The sequence below is a fragment of the Rhinoderma darwinii genome, chromosome 2 (assembly GCF_050947455.1).
Source record: "Rhinoderma darwinii isolate aRhiDar2 chromosome 2, aRhiDar2.hap1, whole genome shotgun sequence".
NCBI classification, from domain to species: Eukaryota; Metazoa; Chordata; class Amphibia; order Anura; family Rhinodermatidae; genus Rhinoderma; species Rhinoderma darwinii.
This window is the reverse complement of record NC_134688.1, coordinates 461,678,503-461,688,044: the sequence shown is the minus strand read 5'-3', so window position 1 is coordinate 461,688,044 and position 9,542 is coordinate 461,678,503. Positions and strand designations below refer to the sequence as shown.

The 9,542-nt window shown below is 42.8% G+C and overlaps 1 long non-coding RNA gene across 1 annotated transcript; it reads right to left on the bottom strand.

Moving 5' to 3' along the window:
• On the bottom strand, window positions 1-9,542 carry LOC142743634 (uncharacterized). The gene is made up of 2 exons (XR_012881605.1): window positions 8,742-9,542; window positions 1-2,738 (listed from the first exon to the last, which is right to left on the bottom strand). It is a non-coding gene; the product is annotated as an uncharacterized LOC142743634 (long non-coding RNA).

The window sequence follows — 9,542 nt, the reverse complement described above, 5'->3', positions numbered from 1 at the left end:
TGTCGTCTCAATCAATATTCTCATTTATTATCAAGATACATAGGTTAATATACCCTCAGGGCGTACCCTCTAACCAGGGTGTTACCTCTCATGGAACAACCAATCATAACATTTTACACGTAGACTGAAAATACGTCATAGGGTACCTTCCCACTGAGGTCACGTGATCTTTCTAACACCTGCAAATCCCGGCCTACAAACAATAGAAATGTAGGAGGTTTTCATAAGGCTATGTGATGATTTCATATATGTGTGTGAAATACTGAGATAAAGAATTAATTACAAATATGATGATTATTTCAGGCCTAGGCGTTCTGCCAGACTCCTATCTACCAGTATTGAAGGCCACGAAAAAGAACACAAAGTAATAACTTATTCCCTTGTGATTTAAGCAGAACAGAAAGAGATCATTACAAAATGGAGAATACATATCTTCATAATCCGGCATCCTGCTTGATAATTCATAGTGTAGTTTAATACAGAGAACATAAGCAATTTGACCATCCATCACAAACCCCCCTTTTTCTCATATTAAAATACAGAGATTAAAAATTATCTGATTATAAACCTCAAACAAAATAGTGAATAGGGCCACTACTAATAATATAATGCGATCACCGAGTTCAGGTTTGGGTATAGGGTCCCGTCAGTGCGTTGACAAGTCCCGTAGTTGCTCGTCTGCACGGCTGTTTGGATTTGTTGGACTCTACTTTTGTCAATATTTATATGGTGATAACAATAACAACATGCCCTGTATAAAAGTCCTAACATGTATATAAGATATAAATGGCAAAGCTTTAATAAATGAACACACTTAGTGTTACATGGTGGGGTGTTCACCCATTCACCAGGTTCTGGCCTTGTGCATAAAATCCCTGTGACATAGGGTATTGTTGATTAAAAGGTTTCGGCTTATGATAGACAATTTTCTTAGCCTTCTTACATAGCAGAGGTATCAGACATGCTACTAATTTAACAAAAACGTATATAATCAATATTATGAGTAATATATGTAAAGCGCCTTGCATGAGTCCTGCAGCCCATCCCCCAATGCCTCTGAACCATGAGTCCTGCAGCCCATCCCCCAATGCCTCTGAACCATGAGTCCTGCAGCCCATCCCCCAATGCCTCTGAACCATGAGTCCTGCAGCCCATCCTCCAATGCCTCTGAACCATGAGGCCGGGTTCAGCCATGACAACCAGTCTGGCCAATCTAGGTTCCAATCTTCTTCAGAATTGGCTTTCCTAAATTCCTCCTTTAATTGCTTTGCTTGTTCAATATCATGTTTAATCTGTACTGTCCCTTGGGGATCTATATAATGACAGCATGCAGGACCCACTATCTGGCACATACCCCCTTGACTTGCAGTTAAGTAATCTAGTACAAGTGTATGTTGGTTAGTAACAGTAATAAGCTGTCGGGTAAGTACTGAAGATACATTTAAAGCATCAAATATTAATTCGGTAATATTGTCAAACAACTCTGCTAGTTTTTCTATGTTATGTGCATTTCTAATTGGTCCTCCAAAGATGGATAGAGCATATCCTAACTTGGTGTGCCAAGGTAAGTGTACCAATGGGTGGGCTTTTTGCTTTCCCTCCCTTTTGTACAGCATATGTTTTGGTACTTTATCATAAGGAAGTGCATCCTTGTCCCATGTCCAGGTAGCAGACTGTAACCTAGCTAGGGTACAGGTACCTGTGGTAGTCTGCGGGATCCATTTATATGCATTATGTCCGCACACTATATATATATCATGGGGAAGGTCAAACCATTGCATACTTCCTAGGGTTAACATGTGAGCAAAATGAACTAGGGGAAAAGACTGCTGTAATACACACCAAGGACAATTTGTTCCCAAAGACCCATGGTATACTCCTGTGCATCCACAATACATAGTTTCATTCCCTTGTAAGTCTGTTTCTTGCATATACCCTGGATAACGTTTACAATCAGTCTTACTTCCTGAAGGGAAGAAATGGCCGTATTCCCAACTACCATTATGTATGTACCGTTCTACCAGACTTGGTCTAAATACATCTGAGGTCTGTTGGGTTTTATTGAAGCTTATCTTTATGCCTTTTATGGGGATCTCACCTAGTGTCAGTGTTTTAGTGACATTTTTAGGGACCCATTTTCCATTTTCCTTTTGTGTGAGAATCAGAGCCTTACCAGGTATCAGGGTTAGATTTACCTGCCACCAGGGATCCTCCATCCATCCTGCTATGGGTAAGGGCACACTGGTATTAGACCATGTATACCTTTTTGTGTTATCCTTTACCTTTGAGGGATCCCAACATGTAGTGTTAAGAAGTTCTTTCTCACTAAGGGGCACAGCCATGTATGGCATGGATTTTGAACTTATAGGACTGTGTGTGCATATCCAACAATCAGATAAGTTTGTTAATGCTGTTATAATTTGATGATGTTTTATGAATTTATTGTCCACTTCCTCCTTGAGAACTTGAGTCATCGTCCCCACGAGGGGCAACATCAGCACCAACCCTGCCAAGGGCAACATCATCGATCGAGGCGACGTCATCTGGGCTGATAACCTTTTTGCAATGGCTTGCATGTATCCAATTGGCTCGTCCTTGGAGCTTCACTGATGTGGCGGTGACCAGCTGTACTTCTACTGGTTGGCTGTACCTTGGTTCCAGACTGCTCCTGTTGTGTATCTTTGTTACCACCCAGTCTCCAGGTTGTAGTGAGTGTGTACCTGAAAGAAAGTTTGGATCTGGAATAGAAGAAAGGATTAGTTTATGTGTCCTCTCCAGTTGCTTGTGTAGGGCAGCCAAGTACGTGGTCATATTGTCATAATGCTTTTGTAACTGCTGAGGAAAATACAGTCCAGTCTTTGGCATATTTCCAAACAATATTTCATAGGGAGAAAGTTTATCCTTCCCTCTTGGCGTAGTTCTTACAGAGTATAAAGCCAGGGGTAGACATTGTGTCCATGGTAAAGAAGTTTCATTCATGGCCTTCTGGATTTTTAATTTCAAAGTTCCATTTAGTCTTTCTACCTTACCACTGCTTTGTGGGTGATAGGGAGTGTGAAATGCTTGTTCTATCCCAAGGCTTTTTAATATGTTCCTCAATAGTTCTTGGGTAAAGTGAGTACCTCTGTCACTTTCAATTGTCTCTGGTACTCCATAGCGGCACACTACCTCAGCTATCAGTTTCTTTGCTGTGGTATCTGCATTTGCTTTAGCCACTGGAAAAGCTTCTGGCCATCCTGAAAATAAATCAGTGCAAACAAGTACATATTGATAAATTCCCACCTTAGGTAGTTGTATGTAGTCCACCTGTAATCACTGAAAGGGGTAGTAGGACTTAGGAGTGTGTTTAGCTGGTGTTTTGGTGGTTTTACCAGGGTTGTGTTGTGCACATGTCATGCAGCCCTCTGTATATTTGGCAGCTGGAGCATGCCATGTCTGTAACACTAGCTGGCTCATAGCTCCCTTTGAACAGTGTGTTTTCCCATGGGCTAGGGCACACATCATTGGATACAGTGCTCTTGGTAGGCAAACCTTAGAATTAAGATGCCTCAACTGTCCTAGACCTATTGCTGCACCTCTCTCCTCCCATTCTGCTTGCTCTTGAGGGGGTGCTTGGTCCTGGAAAGCACGCAACAGGGTCTCTGTGATGGGTTGTAAAACAGGCTTCACAATCATCAGAGGGAGAGCAGCAGCGTCCTTTGCCGCTGCATCCGCAGCCTCATTCCCTTTTGATAGGAGATCACTGTTATTAGTGTGTGCCTGTACTTTGACTATAGCTGCTTGGTCTGGCATGTGCAGTGATTCTAAAAGTTCTTCTACTGCTTTTGCATTCTTTATAGGTTTACCTGCCGAGGTCAAGAACCCTCTGGCTCTCCATATTGTCCCAAAGTCATGTGCAACTCCAAAGGCATATCTGGAGTCAGTGTATATGTTGACACGCTGTCCCTTACCCAATTTACACGCCTCAGCGAGTGCTTTTAGTTCTGCCTCCTGAGCTGAGCTGCTGGAGGGTAGGGACTGTTGTATGACGGCCTTACCATTGTGGACCACTGCATACCCGGTGAGGAAATGTCCTTTGTCTTCGCTCCAATATCGAGATCCATCTACAAAATACTCAGCATCAGGGTTAATCAGAGCAACATCAAATATACTGTTTATGCCGTTTGATTCCATATCCACTAGGCTTTGACAGTCATGTTCATGTTCAAAATTAAATAGTTCATCATCAGTGGATAGTTGAAAAATAAGGGGGTGTCCATGTCCCTGTCCCCCCACTCCTCCCTCCTTTTGTTCAGAATCTAGGGGCAGGAGTGTAGCTGGATTCAGAACAACACAACGTTTGATAGTCACATTAGGGGACAGAAGAGTAAGTTCAATTTTAGTAAGTCTTGCAACTGATAAGTGTTTTGTCTTGACTGTGTTCATCATTTCTTGCACTGCGTGTGGGACTTGCACAATAATGTCATGTTGGAGTACAATGTCTGTTGCTTTATCAACTAAAGCTGCTGCTGCTGAGACAGCGCGTATGCAGGTCGGGGATCCTAGTACAATGGGATCCAGAGCAAGGGAGTAATAGGCAAGTGGTCGCATCTTACCTCCATGATCTTGGGCGAATACTCCAGAGGCATGGCCTGCCTGTTCATGGCAGAACAGAGTAAATGGCTTATTGTAGTCAGGAAGTCCCAGTGCTGGCCTTGTAGTCAGTGACAGCTTCAGGGAGTGAAAATTGTCAATTGCCTCAGGTGACAGTACAAATGGGTCAGAGGTGAGACAGTCATATAATGGTTGCATCATAGCAGAGGCATCCCTGATCCAGGCTCTGCAGTACCCTATTAAACCCAAGAAAGTCCTCAATTGTTTGGGGTTCCTAGGGACTGGGTGTTTCTGTATGATTTCCAGCCTGTCAGGGGTTAAGTGTTTCATACCTTGGGAAATACAGTGACCAAGGAAAACAACTGTTTTGGCACATAATTGCAGCTTGTGCTTGCTCGCTTTACAGCCAACTTCTTCTAGGAACATTAATAGTGATTTAGAATCTGTTTCACTGTTCTCCAGACTCTCACTACAAAGTAACAAATCATCTACATATTGTAGTAGAACTGAGGACTGATTGGGGGGCTGCCAGGTGTCCAGAATATCTTTCATGGTACGTGAGAAGATATCAGGGGAGTTTGCGGCACCCTGTGGCAGAACTACCCAAGCATACTGTCTTCCCCTATGTGTAAATGCAAAATACTGCTGGCACTCTTTATCCAGCGGGATGGAGAAGAAAGCATTGGCTAAGTCTATAACGGTGAAATAGACTGCAGTGCCGGGGACCTGGTTGAGCAGGGTATGTGGGTTAGGCACTTGTGGTGTATTAATTATTGTCACAGCATTCACAGCCCGCAGGTCATGTACCATCCGGTACTGTACAGGTTGACCGGGCAGTGTCTTTTTCTTTACTGGGTAAAGAGGAGTGTTGAAAGGCGAGATTATGGGCACTATAAGATTGTTTTCCAGTAAGGAATTAATATCCTTTTCTATAGCAGCGTCTTGCTGTGGACTCAGAGGATATTGCTTTATACATACAGGACGGTTCTGCATGTCTGGTTTTAAATTTACTTGTACAGGCGGCACATTTAAAACTCCTACATCCATCTTATCTTGTGCCCATAGTTTTTCTGGGATGTCTGCCAACCAAAGGGGAGGGGTACTGGGGGCTTTTTCAGTGTCCGGCATACTTGCCATACTAAGGAGTTTGCATAGCAGGGACTCTGGAATGGCAGAGGTTAATGTAGGTGTGCCAGAAGAAAAGTCCAATGCTGCTCCCAGGGCACTGAGTACATCTGTCCCCAATAAATTGTAGGGAGTGTGTGGTGACACTAACACACGGGAGACAATTGATTGTGTGTCATGTATATTCAGTCGCATTGGTTTTGTTAACTGTAACTGAAATGATGTTCCCTCCACCCCTTCACAATCTATATAGTCTGGTGATAACAACTCTGCCGGTACATATTTGGTTTGTAATACAGTTCTGGCTGCCCCTGTGTCTACTAGAAAAGAGGTATTTTCCCCTGTGGGTAAAGTAACAGGCACCATCAATGATGGACCTGTCGGGGGGAGCACTGGGCAGAGGGAGACATCAGGGTTGCCAGTTTCCTATGCAGCAATCAAAGAATTGGGAGGCTCAACTGGACGGGAGGGACATCGGGCTGAATAATGACCCTTCTTATCACAGTTCCAGCATGTAATCTGGCTAAGATCCCTTCTCTGGGTTCTCAAAGTGTCTTTTTGTTCCCTGCCTCTTCCTCTATAGCCCCCCTTTTGTTTCATCGGGGCGAGACGGGTTCTTTTAGGAGCTAAATCTAACTGCACCTTTTGCAATGCTTACTAAATCATTAAACTGGCATGTACGCCAGTCGGGGCGGGATCTTTTAACAGCTTCTTGTACTGCCGGCTTAAGACCGGACATAAAAGTTATTTTTAGTAGGCGCAAGTCTTTTGCATCACCTTCTTCATACCCGTGATCTAACCACTGCTGCTGTAAAGTTGTGGCATAATCAGGGACTGACTGTTTAACATCTTGGGAAAATGACATAAAACTATCAGTTCGATCCTGTTGAGTAGCATCTACCCAGGGCTGCATAGCGTTCAGGTATTCTAGTCCTGATTGCTCATTGGTTTTATTTGCTGGTACGGGATTTGTAATAGCAGCTTGTATTTGATTTTTGAGTACTTCCCCTCCCTTTGTTTCTACCAGGCTCTCCATAACTGACCATGTAGCACGGTAAGCTAGATGTACTGCTCGCAGCTTTCTATGGAAAGCGCTTGGTGTTTTACGTGGGTCTGGGAGTGTTACATACAGCTAGTAAATCAGCCGGGCTCCAGGGGCGATACACAGTGGCTTCATGTGACTGGATTTCCCCTACTGCCCCAGGTACTGGTTGCCCGTCTACATCTACTGGTTTTGGTCCCCTGTGTGTATGGATACTTGATACTAACGGAAACAATCTAGTGGGGCGCTGCGTACCACAACTGACACAATATCCTGCAGTGAGGGGGTTCTGCTGCCCACAGTGTGGACATGTCCAGCAGCTGCCTTTCTTGCTATTTTCAGGATAAGGAGGTGGCGCAGTTGCTGCTGCGGGGCTGTTTGGCAGTTGTAAAGGGGTTAACACATTAGTGAGGAGCTTTTCACTTAAAGGGTCATATAAATCATACATTATTCCATGATTTGCTTCCATACTCTTATGTTCTGTGTTACTCACTCTCTGTGCTACCTCATACCACATTTGGGCTTTTTCCACCATGTTATTGTCTTTCAACCATCCAACACAATTTGTCATAAATCTTTTCCAATCACATTCTGCTAATGTTCCATAGGACCCAACTCCCATCATTTTAAACATTCTTTTACAATCCTTCACAGCCTCAGATCCTTTTGCTCTTTCTACTATTTTGATGGCAGAGACCCACGTCTCAGGGCTGTCCCGCATTTTTGTCTTACTATTTTCTGACCCCATGGTCAGAGGGCGTAGGGTAGTCTCCGGAAAACTCCCCAGCTCCAAACAGACAGGCCTTAGTCTGTTGACAGATATCTCAGACAATCTATCTTACAGTTTCAGAAAGACTATCAATATCAAAAGTCGTTCCTTCAGACTATTCTAGCAGTGGGATATCCTTTTGTCTGATCCCTCACTGTTTTGAACATCAAGAACAGACAAAATGCTGCCAATCCACAAATTGCAAGAGCAAATCCTTCAACACAATCTACATTCATGAACTGCCATTGATTCAAGCAGGAGTTGGTCACATTAATTTCAAACTTCTACAAACCCTTCGTCTCTTTCACTTATGCAGAACACTTTCAGTTCATACAGCCTGTGATGTAGCATATATCCCAAACTCTTTCCTCTAGCACTTTGCAATGGTTTCACATACAAATTATATTTGGTAACATATATGTTATCCTCCCCGCTCAGCCGTTCACTCTGTGGGTTGTAGTTTAGGGGCCTGTTATCTATGTTGGTGATTTCTTTAGGGGCTCTGGGTCTGAGCCAATACCAATGTTCTTCACTGTAATTACTACTACGACACAGGTGGCACCTGGGGTAAGTGTCAGGGTCATTCAATGAATACAGGATGTTATATTACAACGGTATTCAATCCAGCGGTCTGATGTTATACTACTACAGACTTAATTACTTGGATGTTATTTTACATCAAAGTGTATATGCCGGATTATCATGTGCTAGAAATCAGTCTGTACTGATTCCCACCTTATGCCAGTCTGGCAATGCATACAACTGGTTTATGGACCCTTACACACAATATCACTGTTTGGCAGTGAATTTAGGAAAATATAAATGATTTTCTAATACAGTATTCAAAGTTTTCCCTATTGCACTTGGTAATGGTATTGAGTGCAAATTCAATATAGACACAATTGCTCCTCCTTGCACTGAGTGTATATCGTCTTCTATGAAGTGGATATTACTTCTGGGCTGGGAGCCATACAGTTTCAACAATTTGATATGTATGTCTTCTCACAGATGTATTCAACATCACACTACACACACATTCATCACACTTGTCACATACACCCCCATGTAAATCCATTTAACCACACTACCATCCTGACAAAGGACCTGATTATTACGGGACCCCTTTGTAGAGACTTACATATACAAAGTACGTTTCCAGGGACTTAACAGAGTGGCTGAAACAAATGGTGTAACATAAAGTCTGTTACTTACCGATCGGTTTTGGTTTCAGTGACTCCCCAGGTCCTTCCAGATTAGTGGACTTTGCACAAAATTCTCATTAGGAGGTCCCGGGTTTCGGCACCATAACTGTCGAAGAAACCCCTTCCAGGTAGCACCTTTTGGGATGGGTGCTCTAATGGGCTCCCTCTGCTTTGTCAGGTGGTATTCAAATATGGTAATTGAAGTATCAGCAGTGCACCGGGAGATCAATAAAGACAATAGCAATCTGTCGTCTCAATCAATATTCTCATTTATTATCAAGATACATAGGTTAATATACCCTCAGGGCGTACCCTCTAACCAGGGTGTTACCTCTCATGGAACAACCAATCATAACATTTTACACGTAGACTGAAAATACGTCATAGGGTACCTTCCCACTGAGGTCACGTGATCTTTCTAACACCTGCAAATCCTGGCCTACAAACAATAGAAATGTAGGAGGTTTTCATAAGGCTATGTGATGATTTCATATATATGTGTGAAATACTGAGATAAAGAATTAATTGGAAATATAATGATTATTTCAGGTCTAGGCGTTCTGCCAGACTCCTATCTACCAGTATTGAAGGCCACGAAAAAGAACACAAAGTAATAACTTATTCCCTTGTGATTTAAGCAGAACAGAAAGAGATCATTACAAAATGGAGAATACATATCTTCATAATCCGGCATCCTGCTTGATAATTCATAGTGTAGTTTAATACAGAGAACATAAGCAATTTGACCATCCATCACACAGGCATACATCTATATACTGATAGTACACAGGCATATATCTATATACGGATA